The sequence below is a fragment of the Canis aureus genome, chromosome 3 (genome assembly GCF_053574225.1).
Source record: "Canis aureus isolate CA01 chromosome 3, VMU_Caureus_v.1.0, whole genome shotgun sequence".
Classification (NCBI taxonomy): domain Eukaryota; kingdom Metazoa; phylum Chordata; class Mammalia; order Carnivora; family Canidae; genus Canis; species Canis aureus.
In genome coordinates, this window is record NC_135613.1 from 61,628,169 (window position 1) to 61,649,612 (window position 21,444).

General features: G+C 36.7%; 1 long non-coding RNA gene across 1 annotated transcript in view; it reads right to left on the bottom strand.

Moving 5' to 3' along the window:
- Window positions 1–1,766: 1,766 nt before the first annotated feature.
- The window catches only part of LOC144305503 (uncharacterized), a 28,394-nt gene continuing 8,716 nt past the window's right edge, over window positions 1,767–21,444 (bottom strand). Inside the window, exon 3 of the long non-coding RNA XR_013372515.1 lies at window positions 1,767–1,922. This is a non-coding gene — a long non-coding RNA (uncharacterized LOC144305503). The remainder of the gene's footprint in view (window positions 1,923–21,444) is intronic.

Genomic DNA, 21,444 nt, shown 5'->3' on the forward strand with positions numbered 1-21,444 from the left:
GTGGGCAGAGGGTTTGGTGTCAGCAAGTGAGGTTGTGAATGTCAGGGCTACCCTGGTTTCCACAGGTGGCCATGTGTGTTTATGCTGGAGGCAGGGGAGGGAGATGGTTCCTATCAGCTCTTTTTTTTTTTTCCTGGAGGAGTCTTCCCATGATCTGCCTTTCCATATGTCTGTTAGTTATCTAGTTGTCTTTTTTGGAGAAATGTCTATTCAAGCCCTCTGCCTATTTTTTAGGGGGATTGTTTGCTGTTGAGTTGTATGTGTTCTTTAAATATTTTGGATATTAACCTTTTATTGGATGTATCATTTGCAAAGAAGTGGTTGGTTCTTTTGCATATTTTCTGTCTTTTTGTTGAAGTTACCACTGAATTTATCTACTCTTTTCAAATCAGGTAAGCATCTATCTTTATGACTATTACTTTGCATTCTCTGCAGGTAGATTGCTTTTCTGTATTTCATCTATTCCTTTTCCTAAGATTTTTCCTTTTGTTTGGAACATACTCCTCTGTCTCCTCATGTGTCTGACTCTCATTGTTTGTTTCTATGTGTTACATAGGTCAGCTATGTGTCCATCTTGAAAGTAGTGGCCTTGTGTAGGAGCCATCCTGTGGGCCCCAGTAATGTTGTCACCAGAGAACCAGGTGCTTTATCTCCTTCCTGTTGTGACTGGGAATGATTGCTGTTGGCACACTGGGTATGGGCATGCTGGGTAAAGGTATACTGGGTGTGGGCTCTCTGGGCGGGACACATTAGCCCCCGACATGCCTGAGCAGTGAGGCTACAGCTGCTGCAGTCATGCTGATGTCTGGCGTTAGTCTTCAACACAACATCTGTTGGCTCGGATACCTGGCTGTACACCTGTTGTGGGTATGCTGTGGGTGGGGCTACATGCTAAGTGTGGTAGGACCATATCTTTGAGGAGATGCTGATCCCCACCGAGGCTGCCTGCTGGGTGGGGCAGAATGGGAGCCACTTGGGAGGGGTGCCTGCAAGGACAGGTCTGCAGGGAAATGCCAGGGCAGGGACATATTCACTAGCTAAGTAGAAAAGAATCTCAGAGTTGGCCCTTGCCACCACTGGGCCACGTTGGGTGAAGAAGGGCAAACAAAATGGTGCCCACCAGCCCTTCCATTCTATAGATCTTTGTGCCTCTGAAACATGCTCTAGAACTAATTTATCTTCTTCACATATAATAACATGGTAGCTTTTCAAACTGCTGCCTCTCTCTTGGGTATCTGAGTGAATGATAGAGTTTCCTATCCCTTTGACAACAGTCTCTGTTTATAGCTGTCTGGATCTCTTAGAGTTCAACTCCTCTGATTTTCAAATCCCTTGGAGTTAATTTCTGCTGATTTTAAAAGCTGGGTATCATGAGACTCATCTTCCTGTTCTAGATCCCCAGGGCAGAGGATACTGCATCTTTCTCTCCTACCCTTTTCAGCATGGCTTTTTCTTTATATCTTTAGCCATGGGATAATTACTCTCATAGTCTTCAGGTTTTTTTTTTTTTTTAACAATGATTTGCATTATATGTAGTTCCAGCCTTAATGTGTCTGTCTGTGGCAGGAGGTGAACTGATGATTGTCCTATGCATTTCCCAAGGTTTTAGACAAGGGTTTTTAATTTGACCTTTAATGTGACTGAATCTGTATTTAAACAGTGATTTTTAATAGCCATATTTAAGCATACTGCCATGTTTAAATAAGACATGACACAGTTGTTTTAAAAAAATTCTATAATATTTCAGATAGATAATGGACATTGAAATTATGCACAAAATGTTTACTGAAATGTATTATCAAGGGACTTCCCAAGGAGCCAGGCTTTTTGCACGTTTCACTCTGCCATCCCTGAAGTGTCAGCTTAATCCTTAATTTCCTGGCATTGTAGGGTGCCTGCTGTATTCAAGGAAATGTTTTTACCTAGGAAAGGAGAGAGGACATTGAAGGAAAAGGAGCTAGATCCTTGTATTATTATTATTATTATTACTATTACTATTACTATTATTACTATTATTTTGTTGTTGTTTTTAATAGCAATTAAATATTTAGCAAAAACCATGTGATAGACTTTCCTATTTAATTACTTGGAAGTATATCAAATGCTCACAAGTAAAGCAGTCACTCTTAAGTGGGTTGGGATAATTACGGAGGTTTAAAAATGTTGGGACCCACCATCAGAGGATCAGTCCACTTGGAAGCACATCCCCTTGTGGAGGAGGGAAGATAACTGGACAGCTCAGAGTTTTGAAAGGAAGGAGGAAGGAGAAAGAAGCAGGAGAAGGAATGTTGGGTAGATAACCACTAGTGACTGGGAAACAGCCACTGGAGCTTTTTTTTTTCCTGGTAAATATTTTGAATTTTAAATTCTGAATGCCATCCTTCATAGCAAATTAATTTCTGCCTAAAACATTCTTATTTTTTTAACTAATGAAACATAATTTTTAAGGAACTTGAAATCCTTGGTTTTTATCAAAATGAGATAGTTACATACTGATATATTTTAGTAATTTTAAAGTCAACCGTTAAATATTATTGACAAATTTTACAGGGTCATATCCTTAAATTTTAAACTGATGCAATTCAAACAAACAAGCAAAAAACTCTGAGCCCTTGATTCCCTGCTTTTATTTCTTATGGTTTGTGTAGTAGTGTACTTCTCAGGGATCATGCACCCCACCAAACAGTTCCAGTCTTGTTTTCTTGAAGATTTTCACTTTGCTTTACATCTCTGTTTTGCTCAGTGTTTTGCAAACTATATCATATAACTAAATAAATAGGTTCAGAAATTCAAGTAATTTAAGAAGTCTAGAATAGTTCATACATGATCAAGTCCAGATCCATCCACTGTACAGGGGACAAAACAGAGGTTCAGTGATCATGCACACATTCAATAGTATCCACTCATATTATTCAATCAGCTGATATCCAGGGGTCCCTACATTGTTTGCACTGGAGTGTCAGCATGAAGAAGATGACAAATATTGTGATTTGTGTTGGCAGGTGGGTGGTGAGGATAGACAGACAATATGCAGGAAGCAAACGTTAGATAATTTCCAAGTAAACAAGATAAAGAAAACAGAAATAAAGTAGATAGGGAGTGAGTCTCTTAAAACTCAAGGAAGAAAAATGCCAGACCGTGGGAAGGGAATGAAAGAGAACATTCTTGGCAGAGGGACCAAGATCAAAGTCCCAGAGGCCAGAAAAAGCTTGGTTGTATAAGGAGATCATGGAATTCAGTACAACTGAAGAAGTAGAGTGGTCAAGGTGAAGAATCATCTAAATATGTAGGATATACATCTCAGAGCATGAGACACCTTTTTAAAATTTTTATTTTAAAGATAACCTAGAGTAGAGAGTTCAGGCAGACACCTGACTGACATTTTGCAAAGATTACTCCAGCCTGGCTGTTATGCTGAAAAAAGTTTCAAAAGTAGCATCAGTGGAAATGCGATCATTTCGGAGCCTCTCACAGTCATCCAGGTGAACTATCATAGTGACTTGGAGCAAGTTGGTAGCTGTGTAACTTGTAAAAAGAAAATGAATTTGCATTCAGGATATTCTTAAAAGGGAGAACCTACAGGATTTACTGATGGAAATAAGAAGTAAAGGATAGATTCTAGTGTTCTGTAATTATGGAGATGGGCAAGATGATGTAGTATTGAGGTACATGGAAGCCTTCTGGATATGGAGAAGCCCATAGCAGAGCCAAGTGGAGATGGCAGGTGGGCAGTGGATGTTTGAGTCTTTGTACTGACAGAAGGGAGGGGCCTCAGGTCAAAACCCTGGGGCATGTGACATTAAAGATCCAGTGCAGAGGAGGCCAGGAAAGGAGACTAAGAAGAAGCCAAGGATGTAGAAGATTTTAGGAAAGTATGATACCCATGGAGCCTAGACAGAGTTATTTCAATAGGTGGGGATATTGATGGGATAATATCCAGATTCATTCTGACATCTCACAAATCAAATTCAGTAGATTAGGAAGACAGAAACTGGGTTACAGTGGGTAGGAGGGTGAGGCTACAGAGACATTATATGAAGACAGTATTTTTCAAGAAGTGGGGCATGGAAGGGGTGCCTGGACACCTCTATCAGTGGAGCATGCAACTCTTGATCTTGGAGTTGTGAGTTCAAGTCCCATGTTGGGTGTAGAGCTTACTTAGAAATAAAATCTTAAAAAAAAGAAAGAAAAAGAAAGAATGTGACATTGAACTGCAGTCCTAATTGGAATAATTCTGAATGAAGAATGAGAGAAACATACTTTATATATCCAGTTCAGTCCTGATTCTGTTACACCCCAAGGCTTCAGGAATAATCTTCACTTTATAGTTCTTGAATAATGCAAATAGTTTCTTATTCTCAGCTTCCCAATATATAAATGGAAGAATCATATATCTCCAGTATCTGAGAACCTGTTATATGCTGGATCACAGATCTGTACACAAGTACAACAATGAAGAGGATAGTGACCATCCTCAAAAAGCTAGAATAGTGAGAAAAAGAAGTAAGAGAAGAGATGGTATGAATATTGTGTTTACATGGTCAAGTACAGAAGAGTACTGTGATCTCTGAGAGGTGGCCACAATACTTGGTTGCTGAGAGTACCTTCCTAATCCTACCAAAGAAAAGCAGTCAAAAACAAGAAGAATTAGGAGACATTAACCAGGGAAAGATGACTGTAGGAGAGGACAAGTGAAAGGGAAGGTAACCATTCAGAGAACAGCAACAGCTTGGAACGTGGTTTGAAGGGAGCGGTGGGGTTGGATGAGTCCTGGCTTACCAGCAGGGCTGGAGCACAAACTGGAAGCAGAGAGATGGTGAGAACTGTGATGGCCTAGAGAAGCTGTGCTCCAGAGCATGGTTGTGTCTGTGCTGAGAATGCTGAGGGGGCTGTGACTGCGGCCATGCAGAGGATGGGAAGGAGACAAGGGCCAGTGGGGAACAGGACATACATGCTGCCATTATTAAAGGGTTTGGGCGTTACACAAAAATCCTTTAAAATACTGTTAAAATAACACCAGGCCTACCTTTCTTTGTAAGATGTTTTGAAGTAACTTTGTAAGGGTAAACCCCACTACATTAATGCTGATGATGACAAAAGACAAAGTGGGAAAAACGTGTGTCAGATGTTGACATCAGAGACTCCCTTAAACATTCTTTTCTATCTGGCTCAACATTTAAAAGTGGAGAAATATTGTTAAGAGATACTTATAAAAATGTAAGTTTTCATCATTGTTAATCATTTTACTATTCTGTTTAGAAATGTATATCACCAAAAATATATCCTACCGTACACCTATCAAATATCAGCTTAGAACATTATAGTTTTCTCTGTTTTCCTCTGGTGAAAGCAAAACTACAAAAAGCATTTATCTTATGGACATGATATGCTAATAAGATTTGAGCTAATATGTGACATGTTCTTTCTTGTGTAACTATTTCCTAAAAGTACAGCATTCCACTTAACCCAGGCCAAAGTCAATTAAACAAATTAGATAATAATGAATTAAAATATTTCCAACTAATAGGTATCCTTATTTCTAGCATATGGTTTTTACATTTATGTATTTCCATTAATGCCAGATCTTCAAAACAAAGCATAAGAAGAGTTTTAGTGGCAGATTTCTCTGCCTGGAAAAATCAGAGAAATAAAAATGAAACCATTAATCTATTCCTAATTTCAGTCCATGTAATATAAAAATTATCACCTGAGCTAACAAGTCAGTAATGGGTTTTCATCTCTTACAGTAAATGCATTCAAAGAACATAAACTCTGAAACCTGAAAATCTTGAGTTGTTTTTTTCCTATGAAAAATAGAACTTACCTTGTATTAGTTAGGCTATAGTAAGCTGATTTTAAAAGTCATTAGAATTCAAAAAATATTCCAGAAGAGTTTAGTAAAAGCTTTGGTTGGTTTGCATAATGAATACCAAGCTTTTGAAATAAACGTGGGAAAGTTTTTATATGTAGCAGTTATGAAGTCTCTGTTCTTATTTCTCTTGTTGAAAGAAACATTTATATGCTAATGAATCCTACTTCAATAGAATTCCATATTTTCCAGACATCTCTTTGTATTACTAACGTGTAAGTTGTTCAGGCATCAAACAATATTCTTTTCCAAACAATAAATTAGAGGCCTTGTCATGAATTGAAATGAAAACCAGTTACATTTTATAGATAATTAAAGATAATATCTTAGGTTGATATTTACTATTTAGAAGACAGTTCAGGGATGCTTGGGTGGCTCAGTGGTTGAGCACCTGCTTTAGGCCTAGGGCGTGATCCTGGAGTCCTAGGATCGAGTTCCGCATTGGGCTCTCTGGCAGGGAGCCTGTTTCTCCCTCCTATGTCTCTGCCCCTCTCTCTCTCTCTCTCTCTGTGCCTCTCATGAATAAATAAATAAAATCTTTAAAAAAATAGAAGACAATTCTATGTTTTGTGCATACACGCACATAGGCACATACACCTATAAGCATCATGTATACACACTTTGTCTTTATTCTTCAGGGTCACTCTATGCTGTAGAGACTGTTATTACTTACTTGTTACAGATGAAGAAACTGACCCAGAGAGCTTCAGTTACTTGTCAATCCTGCACAGCGGTGACTGCTGTAGTAACAGTTGCTTGATGAAGTATGCAACAATCAGGTAAATTTGAATTTCAGATAAGTAACAATTTTTATATAAATGTGTTCTAAATATTCCGTTGGATATAATTATATTTCAAAATATTAATTGGTTGTCTGAAACTCAACTTGAGCTGAGTACCCTGTATTTTTATTTGCTAAATCTAGAAACTCTAAGTGGAATGGAGATTTCTGTTTGGTCTGGCTTCAGATGTTGTGCTCCTGTCCATGACCCTGAGTCATGACCCTGGGTGTCAGATAAGAAACTTGAATCACAGAATTAGGGGCAAGGGTATGTGAAATCACATACTGGGCATGGATGGATAGCCTGGAAACCAGAAGTCCAGCACAAAAATTCCTCTTCATTCACATGTTCATTATCATAATCCTTGTCATGAGTGCAACCCTCACTCTATTTAGTAGCTTCCTATATGCCAGGCACTATGCTTCTCACTCTGTCTATATGAACTCACTAATTACAAATATTATTACGTGCAAGCTCTTACATTACATACATGTGTTCATCTCCAGTACATAACCCATCTGTGGGAGGGTGGTGGTCCTGCCTTCCTGTTCAGCTGGTCTCATGCAGTGCCTGCCACTTAGTAAGCACTGAGTATTTACTAAATGAATTAATGAGGAGGGCGGGGGGTGGGAGTGAATGGGTGACGGGCACTGGGGGTTATTCTGTGTGTTAGTAAATTGAACACCAATAAAAAATAAATTAAAAAAAATGAATTAATGAATAAATCCCTTTCTAGATTTCTGTTTTACAAGTTTATATCTCTGTATTCTGTGTAGTTTTAGAGCTTTGCAGTGAAAAATGCCATGTATTGTCTGTTAGGTGACTCTGTGTAATTTCTGTTTCCTAGGAGCTGCATTATTAAGTTTTGGTTTTTCTTTGAATGACTCAATTATTTCTCAGCTTTAAAAAAAAATATTGCTTAATTAGTGGATAGGTTGAACTGGAGCTTTTATTTGCCAGTGAAATTTTCATCAACTTCACTAATCAAAGAGAATACAAAAAAAATTATCTTCCAGGCATAAATCTTTTGAAAAATTCAAATGGAAAGAGGAAATGAGCAATACGTTATATGCATTTTTGCCTTAGGCATATGAATAGTTGCAGAGACTAGGATTTTTTTAAAAATTTTTTTCAGAGACTAGGTTTTATTTCACCATATTTTTTATGTTAATTAATTGAAAAATTAAAAATAAACCCCGAATAGAGAAACAGATATGTTCTGGAAATAAACAAAAAACAGTGTTCATGTAAAAATACTTGAGAATAAATGAACTCAAGGTCTTTTTCAGTGAGACAATCAGATGCCCCCAGTAACAGTTACAAGCCTATTCAGTAAGTTTTGATATCTGGATATGTTGCTCTACACATATATTTACAATGACATGTTCTTCCCTTTGACATTCAGCTTCCTCTTTGTTGATATTACCCACGAAACTTTGAGGCTTATGTATCCTCTGTTGTGTTCATTCTGATGCCCTTGCTCATGGTAAATCCTTTTAAGTATTTTTATTTTATTTTTTATTTTTTTTCTTTTAAGTATTTTTAACACTAGCTTGAAGAATGGAAGAAAAATTTAGGGGATTGAGATTTATTTCTATGTTTGCAGTATCGAAATGCGAGCCTGTGATATGCGATTGTATTTTACTTAATTAGTTGTGTTGGTAAGGTTCAATCAGAGAGACAGAACTAGTAGGAGATATATATTGAAAGACTGGTTACAAGGAATTGGCTTAGCTGATCACTAGGGTCAGGTAGGGATGTCTGAATCCATAGGGCAGGCTATCAGGAAGAGCAGGCTGGAATTGGGCCACAAGCTTGAGCTGCCATTCCATGGGCTACATTTCTTCTTCTTCAGGGAAGCCTGAGATAACTCATTGAATCTGGCCCACTCCCATTATCCAGGATAATATTCTTTACTTAAAGTGAACTTTAATAACATCTACAAAATATCTCACAGGAACACCTTTTTTTTTTTTTTTTTGTATTTTATTTTTTTTAAATTTTTATTGGTGTTCAATTTACTAACATACAGAATAACCCCCAGTGCCCGTCACCCATTCACTCCCACCCCCCGCCCTCCTCCCCTTCTACCACCCCTAGTTCGTTTCCCAGAGTTAGCAGTCTTTACGTTCTGTCTCCCTTTCTGATATTTCACCTTGATTGAATTATTGGAGAGAACAGCATAGCCAAATTGAGAAATTAAACTGTCACACTAGTATTCTTGTCAGAATTAAGATAATTATACTGTCCATAAAATTAAATAGAAAAAAAATTTTCAACTATAGAAGTGAAGTACTTGGAAAAAATATTCTTCAAATTCCCTTTCAGTTCCACATGATGAAAAATGAGAATTTCTCCAACAGAAATACCAAGATTTCTCTCCCAAAGTACAGGGTTGCTGGATAAAAGAAAGATGGTGATTCAGAATTGAGATGATAAGAGTTTCAAGGACTATGGGAACAAAACATTATTTTAGACATGTTCATAAATGTCCATAGTGAAATATCAAAACCTTGCTGAACAGAAAAACACAAAGAATATGTGTGAAGTGGATGTTTTTAACCATATCCTTATAAAAATGTTCGGTTTTGGTCTAAATATTTCAACACCAAACATTCAGTAGCCTGTGAATTTGTAAGTATTTTCATGAGTGTAAATCTAAACAATTGGGAAACCTGCAGAAGAAGAGGCAGGGAGGGAGAAAAGGATAGGGTGAGAGGAGGTAAAAAGCTTCTTGGAGAAAGATGGCAAGTTGCTTTATTCTTTCTGTGTAGACAGATTTATTCTTTTTGTGTGTGTTTTTTCTTTTTTTTTCTTTTTGTGTGTTTTTGTTAAGATTTGGGAGGTATTCAGTGTGTTTAAAGTAGAATTCACTATATCACATTACACACAGGTGCTATTTACACAAAGGAGGAGTTAAAAGATGTTCCTGGATAATTCTGCAAAATAGATGGTTGATCTACTTGAGAGTTTCTGATTTTCTTCTTCATCCCCTGTTCTGACCTAACTTGATACCTTGCCCAATAGGAAGTGGATACATACATTAATGTATTGACTATTACCTTGTGACTTCTTTATTCTGCCTTTTTGTCAGTATTTTATGGATATGTTTGATGTTTTGATAGTTCAATTTTCTTGAGTCCAAATAATGAAAATATTTTTAAAAGACTATTTTATGTAGTTGAAAATGTGATGATGTGAATACTCAGGTATGGTATTTTGTTATGTGCTTCTAGTCATAGAAAATTAGAGAAAAAAAAAGGGTAGATTTCTATCAGCTTCAACGTTTATGACTTCATCTTCCCCTCAAATTTTTTATCATATACCACTGTCAGAAAAAATTGTATGTATGAAAGAAATAAGGGGATATGTTGGATGATGTAGATTTTTCCAGTGCCATACAGAGGTGAAGACTATCTAAGAATTTTCTAGGTGAATAGCTTTAGGTCCTCACTGTTCATTATAATTAAAGATGTCAGACATAGAGAAGTTACATGCTAATTTACAGATTTTTTTGGTAGTGATGCAAATAAAGCCTTTTTCAGTAAAGCAGATACCCCGGTGATTCTGATTCATGGCCCTGGATATTTTCTTTTTCTAACCCAGCAATTTTATCTTAGCATTTATCTCTTTCTGCTTAATTCACTCCTTTCTCAATTAATTTTGGAAATGGAAAATAGTATGTGAAACCATATTTAGTAGGTGAGTACAATAGTGAATAACTGCTGGTGTCATTTTATATTTTGTGTGGATGTTTTTCAGTTACGAAAACCTTTACAATTAAATATCAGAATAAACTAAGCTTAAAGCTAGACCTTCAAAGTAATGTGTACAAAGTTTTATAAAATAATACTTTCAAAACCAGTGGAGTATTTTCATGTTTTTCCCATAGCAACAGTATTGCTTATAAATGAAATTAAAAGTACTTAAAGTGTAATTTAGTTCATCTGTTTCTAATCAGTTATCTTCCAGGAGACATTTAGGTAATCTCTACAGGACAGTAGCATCACTTAGAGCCTCTATATGCCTTTATACACTAAACACTATATCCAGGACTTTCAATTCCTGATTAAAACAGGATAAAATGAGCAAACATTAAAAGGGGGAAAAAGACAATAAAATAAGAACCATAAATGAGCCAGATATTGTAGCTACCAGAGAGAGATTTTAAAATAACTGTGATAAACATGTTTTTAAAGAGATGAAAATTTTTACCACTAAGATCCATAAAAATGGAACCAGATGGAAATTCTAGAACTGAAAATAACTGAAATTTAAGATTAAAATTTAGGCTAAATAGCAAGTAAGACATCACAGAATAGAAAATTACTGAAATGGGAGATAAATCAATAGAAAATATCAGATAGAAAAATGAAGAGAGAAAAGGATAGAAAAAACACAAAAGATCATAAGACATATAATACACACTTAGATAATCTAAAAAAATATTCAGTGAGAGTTCCAGATGGAGAAGAAAAAGAAGATGCATCAGAGTAATATTTGAAGAGTTGTGAAAGACTGACAATTTTTCACAATTAGGAAATACATTAAATCACAGATTCAAGAAATTATAAACACCAAGCAGGATGAATATAAAGAACCATACTATACACATTATAACCAAATGCTTAAAGGCAAGACAGAAAGAAAATAAATTTAAATAAGAAAATGAGAGATGGTGCATTACCTTTAAAAAGCATTAACAGGGCAGCCCGGGTGGCTCAGCGGTTTAGCGCCACCTTCAGCCCAGGGCGTGACCCTGGAGCCCAGGGATGGAGTCCCATGTCCTCTCTCTCTCTCTCTTTCTCTCTTTTTAAGATTTTATTTTTTTACTCATGATAGACATAGAGAGAGAGGCAGAGACACAGGCAGAGGGAGAAGCAGGCTCCATGCCGGAGCCCAATGCGGGACTTGATCCGAGGACCCCAGGATCCCACTCTGGGCCAAAGGCAGGTGCCAAACTGCTGAGCCACCCAGGGATCACCCCTCTCACTCTTTCTCTCTGTCTTTCATGAATAAATAAATAAATAAAATCTTTTTAAAAAATTAAAAAGCAATAACATTCTCATACGTATGTCTATAGAAATTATGGAAACTATGTTGGAATGATAGGTTTAGATCCCTGAAATAAGATAACCGCCAGCCTGAAGTCTATATCTTTTGAAAATAAATTAAAATATAAAAATGAAACAAGGACATTTAAGGAAAAACTGGGGTAACTCCTTGACAGCAAACAAGTATGAATATGAAAGGCAGTGTATGAAACAGCAGGAAATAAATTCCTGATGGAAATCAGAAAAGCAGAGAGACTAAAGAATTTACTAAAAATAAATACATGTATAAATTTAAAGGCTGGTTGGCCATAAAAACAAAAATATTTGCTGGTTTAAAATGTATGTATGTATGGGATCCCTGGGTGGCGCAGTGGTTTAGTGCCTGTCTTTGGCCCAGGGCACGATCCTGGAGATCCAGGATCGAATCCCACAGCGGGCTCCCGGTGCATGGAGCCTGCTTCTCCCTCTGCCTGTGTCTCTGCCTCTCTCTCTCACTGTGTGCCTATCATAAAAAAAAAAAAATAATGTATGTATGTAGAATTAAATCATATGCAAATAATGGCACAAAAGTCAGGAGGTTAAAAAGTTGAGTTATTAAAGGTAAACTTGGAAATAAAGCAATGATCTTGATCGTCTGGGATGTGATGAGTTCTAATTTCGAATATCTCTGATAAGTTGTTAGAAAGTGAAAGTCTCTACAGTGAAAATCTGTAGAGAAACTACTTAAAAGTGGAAGATATTTATAGTAAACACGTTTAACTAAAAATCTAATAGAGGTGAAGAGTGGAAAATAAGAATAGTAATAATAATAATAGCAATTATTGTATTGTAATAGTAATCTTGATAATCCAAAAGAAATTAAGAAAGAATAAGAAAGGATTAGAGTAGCCAGAACAAATAGGAAATTAATAACAAAATGGAAGATTTAAATCTAAATGTGAATGAACTAAATATTCTTACTAAATCACGAATATTATCAGCCAAATTTTAAAAATTAAAATCCAACCCTATGTTGCTTATAAGAGGCACATCTTAGGTGTAATGACATAGAAAGTCGAAAGTAAAATAATCAAAATACATTTTTTATTTACAACCTGCTCCTTGCTTCCTCTCTACCCCTGAAGATAAGAAGAAAATAGAAATGGAAAATATTTTGTGTGTCAAGGATATTACACATTCTATGGATTTTAAATACATAATAAAAGTTATTTGAATACATTTCGTCAATAAATTTGAAAATATAGATCAAATAACCATCAGAAGAAATAGAAAATCTAAAATATTCTATAACCTGTTAACTTTTTCTACTGAATTCTACAGAGTACACTCCACACTGAGGTTCTTTCACTGGTGAATTTCAGAGTCTAATACAAAAACTCTTTCAGATAAAATATATATCTACTCATTTTATAAAGCAAGACTAACCAAAATTTTACACAAGCATGCCATTCTATCTCATGAAAACTGGCACAGAAATTCTAAGTGGGGGATTAGCAGAACAAATACCATTGTTCCAATTATCTGTTGCTTGAAAAACAGAACAACAACAAACAACCCCCCCAGTTGGTAGTTTAAAATAACAATCTATTATTATCTTCCAGAGGTCTGTGTGTTGAATAACTTCAGTTAGCAAGTGTTTTCTTGAGGTCTTTCATACAAGTATAGTCAGACGTGAGTTCTGACAGGAGCCCTCTGAAGGCTTCTCCTTTCTCATGTCTACTGTCTCTGCTGGAGGGCTGACACAGTTGGGTGTTGGTTGGACATGTCTACTCTCTATATGGCCTTCAGGCTGGCGGTTATCTTATGGCCTTTCCACGTTTTTAACCCAAACTTCCTCAGTGTATGGCCATACCAGTGCTACTTATATGTCAGCGGGCTTTCCCTAGAGAGAGTTCCTGGAGGGGTCTGAAAAGGTTCTTATGGTCTTGTCTCAGAATTCATGTACTGTCTCTACCATCATATACTAGCAGTCAAAAGCAGGTCAAGTCTCAAAGCTAGCCTCAAATTAAGGAAATGGAACTACATAAGAGAATAAATAATAAGAGGTGTTGTTCATTTGTTGGGGCCATATCAGTAGTTTTTAAAAGGGACATTATACAACAAGCCATGATGTTTGTTCCAGGTATGCAATGTTTTGTTTTATTTTTTTAACATTTAAAATTCAATCAATGTAATTCATCATAATAACAGAAAAATAGAAGAGGAATATATGATCTTAATAGGAAAGTAAAAAAGTATTCATAAAAATCTATACTCATTTATAATTTTAAAAACTCAGAAAACGCATGCCTAGGTGGTTCATTTGGTTGAGGGTCTGACTTGTGGTTTCGGCTCAGGTCATGATCTCAAGGCCATGGAATTGAACCCTGAATCAGACTCTACACTGAGCATGGAGCATACCTACTTGGGATTTTCTTCCTCCTTCTCCCCCTTCCCCTCTTCCTATAACTCTCTCTTAAAAAACAACAACCTCCTCCCAAAAAACAAAACAAAAAATCTCCCAAAAAAACCAAAACCCCCAAAACTTCCAATGTGTTGAATTGGTAAGTACTGAAAACTTTCTTCCTGAGATTTGGATAGGATAAGGAAGCAAACCATCACCAGGGATACTTAAGACTATATCAGAGATCATAACCAGTTTAATAAACTAAGAAAAATAGAGATTAAAATAAAGTAAAAATAAAATAAATTATTATATATAAATAGAATGTTTGTGTATGGAAGAATTTCAAAAGCATCACAAATAAGCTATTAAATAATTTATGTTGAGCCAAGTATATGTCCATACAAAAAAAATTACTTTTGCCCCAACCTTACAATAAAAGCAAAAATCAATTCAGGTGAGATTATCGACCTAAATAATTAGATTAAATAATAAGTATTTTGGAAGATTATGCAAAAAAAAATCATCATAGGGTTATGATGGGTGAGGTCATGACTTCTTAACCAGGTCACCGAACAAGTAACAATAAAGAAAATGGTTTACAAACTGGAATCCATTAAAATTAAGACATTCTCTATTTTTAATGATGCCATTAAGAGAGGAAGAAATGCAATTCCTAGGAGGGAAGAATATGTTAGTTACCAACATATATACTTGGTAAAGTACTTGTTTCTCAGATATGTTTGTGCATATTTTTTAAAGATTTTTTTTATCTCTTCATCTGACAGTGAGAGAGAGAGAGAGAACATTAGCAGCAGGGAGAAGCAGAGGGAGAAGCAGACTCCCCACTAAGCAGAGAGCAGGGCTGGATCCCGGGACTCTGGGATCATGACCTGAGTGGAAGGCAGACATTTCACCATTTGAGCCACCCAGGCACTCTGTTTGTGCATATATACTGTCATATTTCAATATGAAGAAAGACAGTAAAATAATAGAAAATCTGGAAGCCAACAAATGTGAAAATACTGTATTATTATTACTGGGGAAATGCAAATTAAAATAATGATGTGATAACATTCACTCACCGTAATAAGAAGATATTTAAAAGGACAAAAGTCTACATTGGAGAGCTTGTGGAACAACTAATACTCTCATGCCTTGATTGTAAAATTATAAATTATTGCAGCTACATCAGAAAACTCTTTGGCAGTCTCATAAGTTCAATTTATATATATGCTGAACTAGCAATCCCATACTGAAGTCCTGACTCAACAGGAATACATGCACCAAAATGCGTGTGTCTGAGTGTTCATACCATCCAAATTGGCAGTAGCCAAAAATACAAGAGGAACTAGTTGTCTATCTAAAGTATAAATAAGATGAGTAATAAATTGAGTTATACTTACAGAATAGAAAAATACACAACAAAGGCATAATAGATTCATGGGACAGGAAGAATAAAACCTACCCATATACACATGCAATACACTATTTCACTTATGTGAAATGTGAGACAGAAGTCTGTTGACCCAGACTGTATAAGTCAGGCTAGTGGGTTCCTTGGGTGGGGGTTTATGACCATGAGAAGGCATGATGATTCCATGTCATTGAGTGTTTACTGTGGGATAGAAAGTTCACAAAGATTATTTGACTTTATTATTCTTTGAATAATGTTATGAGAGAGAGACGGATAGGAAGGAGGAGGAGGAAGAGGACGATTATTCTCATATTTCAAATAAGACAGAAAATAAAAAGAATATTAATGTGGGTCTTTCTAACTACTGAACACCCTCATTTCTCTACACCAGGTACTGAATTTCATTGTGTTTTTAGAGCATATGCCATTTTTATTCATTTCAGTCTCATAAAATCCTTAGGGTTTTTTTTATTATTATAATTGATTGACATGTGTTCATACAGTCTAGATAAATTGTAGACGTGAAGCTAATCATCCATGTTTATGTTTTAAGCTCTATAGAAACTATATTTTATGTAATGCTTATAATTCAAAATGACAAGAGAATTCAATATACATGTTGAATGTTATTCCAGACGGAATAATGCCAATTCTCCCCCATCCCTGATCCCAAACCAAAAGATGCTCCTGTCTTAAACCCTGAAACCTGGAAGTATATAACTTTACATTGTAAAAGGTTCTTTGTAGATGTGATTATGTACAGGATGCTGAGATGGGGAATTCTCTCGGATTATCTGTGTGGGCCCAGTACAATCATAGGGTCCTTATAAGAATGAGGCAAGAGCATCAGCTTCAGAGAAGGAAATATGGCAACAGAAGCAGAGACCAGGGTGACATGGGAAAGGGCCCAAGGGCCAGGCAATATGGTGGGCTCTAGCCGCTAGCAAAGGCCAGGGAGTGAGGAACACAACTCCACCATCCCATTTTAGGCTTCTCACATCCAGAAATGTAAGATAATAAATATCCATGTTGTTTTAAGCCACTTAGTTTGTGGGAATTTGTTATAACAGCAATGGGACACTAATGCATATCATACTATACTTCTTTGGATCTTTGGCCTTCCAGAAATTGCAAGATTTGTACTCCTGATGGTATAACAGTTTCAAAGTTAGGACTTGTCATTATTTATTTATTTGATTATTTACTTTTAATATTGTAATGATAGACTCCAAAACCAGTTTATACTATGGTACTACAACTGAGAGATCTGCTTCCCTTTGAAAATCATAAGACAATGTAAGCATCTCAGTAGGCATGGTGATGGCAGGCACACACACACACACACACACACACACACAATGGAATGTTACTCAGCCATCAGAAAGGATGAAATCTTACCATTTACATCCATGTGGATGGAACTGGAGAGTATTATGCTGAGTGAAATAGGTCAATTAGATAAGATAATTAAATGGTGTCACTCATATGTGTAATATAAAATAACAGAGGATCATTGGGGGAGGGAGATAAATATAAAGAAAATCAGAAAGAGAGACAAACTATAAGAGACCCTTAACTCTGGGAAACAAACTGAGGGTCGCTGGAGGGGAGGTAAGTGGAGGGATGGGGTGATGGGCCTTAAGGAGGGCACATGATGTGATGAGTGCTGGGTGTTATATGAAACTGATGAATAACTGACTCTACATCTGAAACTAATGATACCCTGTATGTTAACTAATTGAATTTAAATAAAATAAGTTTTAAAAAATAACAAAATTATAAACATAGCCTCATGACTTCGCATGATCTGGTTGATACCTTTCTCACTGGCCCCATTTCAGACCCTTTATCGCTAACCTGTGTGGTTTTCTCTCCCTGGGGCTTTGTACATACTATCCATCTGCCTGCATTGAGGTGTTCTGCAACCTGCACATTGACCCCCACCTCCAATCACCTAGTTAATTTTTACTCATCTGTCTAACTCAACTCAAAAGGCATTTCTTTGGGGAAGCATTTTTTTTTTATTTTAACCCATATTAGGCTAGTCTTTCTTTTTATAATCTTCGAGAACACCTTGAACTTTATTTCACAGGATTTAACAAATCATAATTATGTAACTAATTATAGAGTCTGTTGCTTTAATTTTGTCTTCCCTGCTAGAACATAAGCTCCATTAGTTCAGACTCTATCTTCTATACTGCTCTGTTTTCTTAGAACACAATATTCCACACATGTGCATATTCCATTCATACTTGTTTCAATTCAAATATATGAATGAAAAGGTTTTAAGCCAGATAACCTTAAATTCAGGCCCCAGTTCTAGCCACTTGTATGTTTTTACCCTTTTCACATTGTGTATTTTCTTTGTGGACTTTATTTTGTATTATCTGTAGAGTAGGGGAAATGGCATCTTCCTCAGGCAGTCTTTATGAGTGTTGAACATAATATGAGTAAAGTTCCTTGCACATAGCAGGTGCTCAGTAATAAGCATTAGTACTCAGAAAAACAAAATTCCATCATTGATTATCTTAGCCAACAGCTGTCTTAAGCCCCCAGACTCAGGGTAGTCTCACTGAACCAGAATCTGAGTTTGAACAGGATCCCCTAGATGATTGTCCCATGTGGTGATGAGCACTGAGTGTTATATGGAACTATTGAATCATAGTATTGTATACCTGCAACTAACATTACACTGTATGTTAACTAAGAGTTTAAGAACTTAAAAAATAAATTTGAGAACCCCTGTGTCTAGATTTCACTTGTTTCAGTTTTCTTGATTTTGAGAGATATCTCAGAATTGTTTTATTTATTTTGTCATCTGATCTAATTTGATTAAATGGAAAAAAAAAGCTGATGATCCTTTCATTATTAATGAGTCTTTTGTCTTTAACCTGCCATTCTTTATTAGAAATTGCCTGTGTTTGGAATCGATTTGTGTGTGACAGAGTAACTTGTGGTCCTGTTGTTAGCTCCCTGGTTGAGGAACATTAACTTTCTAAGAAATATTTGTATTTAGCCTTTCTTTGAAAGAAGTAAAAGACCTTCACCTTAGTGTCTATAAAGTTAATGCCAGGAAACGCAGCTCAAGCAAACTTCACTCGCCAAGCCCTTTGTGGGATGAATGCCCAAATCAATAGTGTAGGTAACACAATTACCGCTTAACAAATTGTATCCAAGTTTCCCTGAGATGAAATAACCCACATTTCATTGTTGTGATAGAAATAATATTGTAAAAGAATGAGACCCAAGTGTCGGAAGATTAAGGGAGATTGTCAGAGAAATTTGTAGAGTGTAGGGATGGAGCACATTTTTCTTATTATTCAACTAAATGGCGTGTCGTAATTTGTTTCCAGTTTTCATCTCAGAGGCATTGGCCTGCATCTTGTCTTGTTTAATATCCCTGCAGAGCTGAATCAAGAACTAAAGGGTACCTTGGAAGCTAACAGGAGCCCTGTGCTCAGATTAGCCCTGCAGGATTTGTGCAGTAAAGCAAGAAGCAGGACTTTATTTATCTTGGTGTTTGTGTGATCCCAGGGGAAACAGCTGCTGCTCAGAATGGATGGTACAGCAGCAAAGATATCTGGAGTTTTAGGTCGGCTTCAGTTTTCTCTTTCTTAGCCATTTACTCTGTGCCAGCAACATATTCTTAGAGTTTGAGTGCCTGCCTGAATTGAAAGAGCATTGGACAAATGTCCAGGAGACTTGCAGGGCCGTCCCAGCCCTGGTGAGTCACTGGCAGAGTGTCACCTGTGCAGGGAAAATCACCGCCTATCTCCAGGCTCTAAGGAAACCAGACTGGATAACCTCTAAAGTCTTCTCCAGAGGAAATTTCTGGGGTTCAACATAGTAATTGAAAAGGAACTCCCGGGCAGCCTGGGTGGCTCAGCGGTTTGGTGCCGCCTTCCGCCCGGGGTGTGACCCTGGAGTCCTGGGATCGAGCCCCGCGTCGAGCTCCCTGCATGGGGCCTGCTTCTCCCTCTGCCTGTGTCTCTGCCTCTCTCTCTCTCTCTCTCTCTGTGTGTTTCTCATGAATAAATAAAAAATAATAATAATAAAAAGAAAAAAAGAAAAGAAAAGGAACTCCCTTAAAAGGAAAGGTGTCAAGAGAAATCTTCTTACTATGGTCCACAGATGGCACACACAGCGGCCATGAAATAATCTGTAGTTGCATATGAATAGTTTGTGTGTGTTTATATGCACTCACAGAGAGGGGCCAAGGCCACACTGGGTGCTTGGAAGGGTTTGCAACCCTACGGTGCAGGGAGATTGCGTCTAAGCTTGCAGAGGACTTGAGACCACCTGTTTGCAAGAAAGTTTAACATGATTGCCAAAGATGCAATATTTCTAAATAAAAATGTTGAACATATTTCTAAAATTTTAATAATGACTTCTTTAACTTCTGATGACAACACTAATGTACATGCTGCATCCACCTCCATACACACACAGACACACATTAACTGCATATACATACTCACTACATACACACACACTACACACACACTCACTACACACAGACTCATTACATACACACTCACTACATATGCACACACACCTGGGATAATTTATCCTGTGCTTGGCTAATCCAATGAATTGCTTTTTATTTATACCAACTATAGACTAAATTGAATAGTGTTAAAATACTACTTCAGGGGCAACTGAAAAGTCATGGAAAATAAGAAAAATATTTAAAATAGTTTAACCAGCTTCTACAAGAGAAACCTGTGTAAGTTTTAAAGAATAGTGCTGCTCTACCAGAAAACAATTTTTAAAGCTGTAATTTTGTATAACTGAAGGATCTTGGCAACTGTTTGAGATTTATTTCTTTCATATTCTTCCAAAATTAAATTCTATCAAACGCCATACATATTCTTGAAGAAATATGATTTGCTACAGTGAAGTCTTCTTTTGTTTATCCTGTCATTTGAGAGGGGATATTTGAGTGCAAACACGCCTATGCAAGTTAATTTGATTTTCATGTCCTCCTAGATACTACTATCTGAGATAAGATTGGGCTCTATGAACATATTTTAGGCCATTAATTATTTTGAAGGTGTTAGGCACATTTAAAATAAAATTTTTGCAAATAAAGTGACACTGGCATTGTGTAAAATCCTATCTTTCTAAGCTTGTTGTTTTAATCTGTATTTTATATACTCAGGTGATAAGCAGAGTGATTTTGTGCTTCCAATAAAAATTGCCCGATCGTTTTATTTTAAAAATTACATCTTTAAATCAAGATGGAACAGATGGAAACTTCATTGTTTACACAAACAACTACAGTTTACTTCAGGGTAGGGACTCAGAATCAGAGTCCTGATAAAGAACTGGAAAATAATCCAGAAAATCTTAATTTTTTAAAAGATTTATTTATTTTTTCATGAGAATCACAGAACGACAGGCAGAGACACAGGCAGAGGGAAAAGCAGGCTCCATGCAGGAAGCCCGATGCGGGACTCAATCCTGGGGCTCGGGATCACGACCTGAGCCAAAAGCAGACGTTCAACCATTGAGCCACCCGGGTATCCTTGTAACATACATTTTACATATGAAAGTATATCCTCTTTCAAAGATATTCCTCCTCTTAAGTACTTATTTGATTAGCTGGTTAAAGATTTTGATACCTATTTGATGAATTGATGGATTTGAAATAGTTTTCAGGAGACTTGACTCCTGTTTTCTGGCTGTGTGCTTACTGTCAGGAATGGAAGGAGGTAGGAAAGGCCCTAAAACCATTGGGTTTTAAAAAAACACATTGAATTTGTTGTTCTAGGGCTTTTAGTCTGTTTTTGAATGAGCGGGGCAGGGTAAGAGCAGAAAAGAGGCGCCACACACCTGACGACAGGCACTGTCAGGTGTGCTCCTCCTGGGCTGCTTCTCCCTCGTGTCCCGTTTTCCTGCTCTGAAAGCCAGTTGCTCCCCCAGCTTCTGCTCCACTT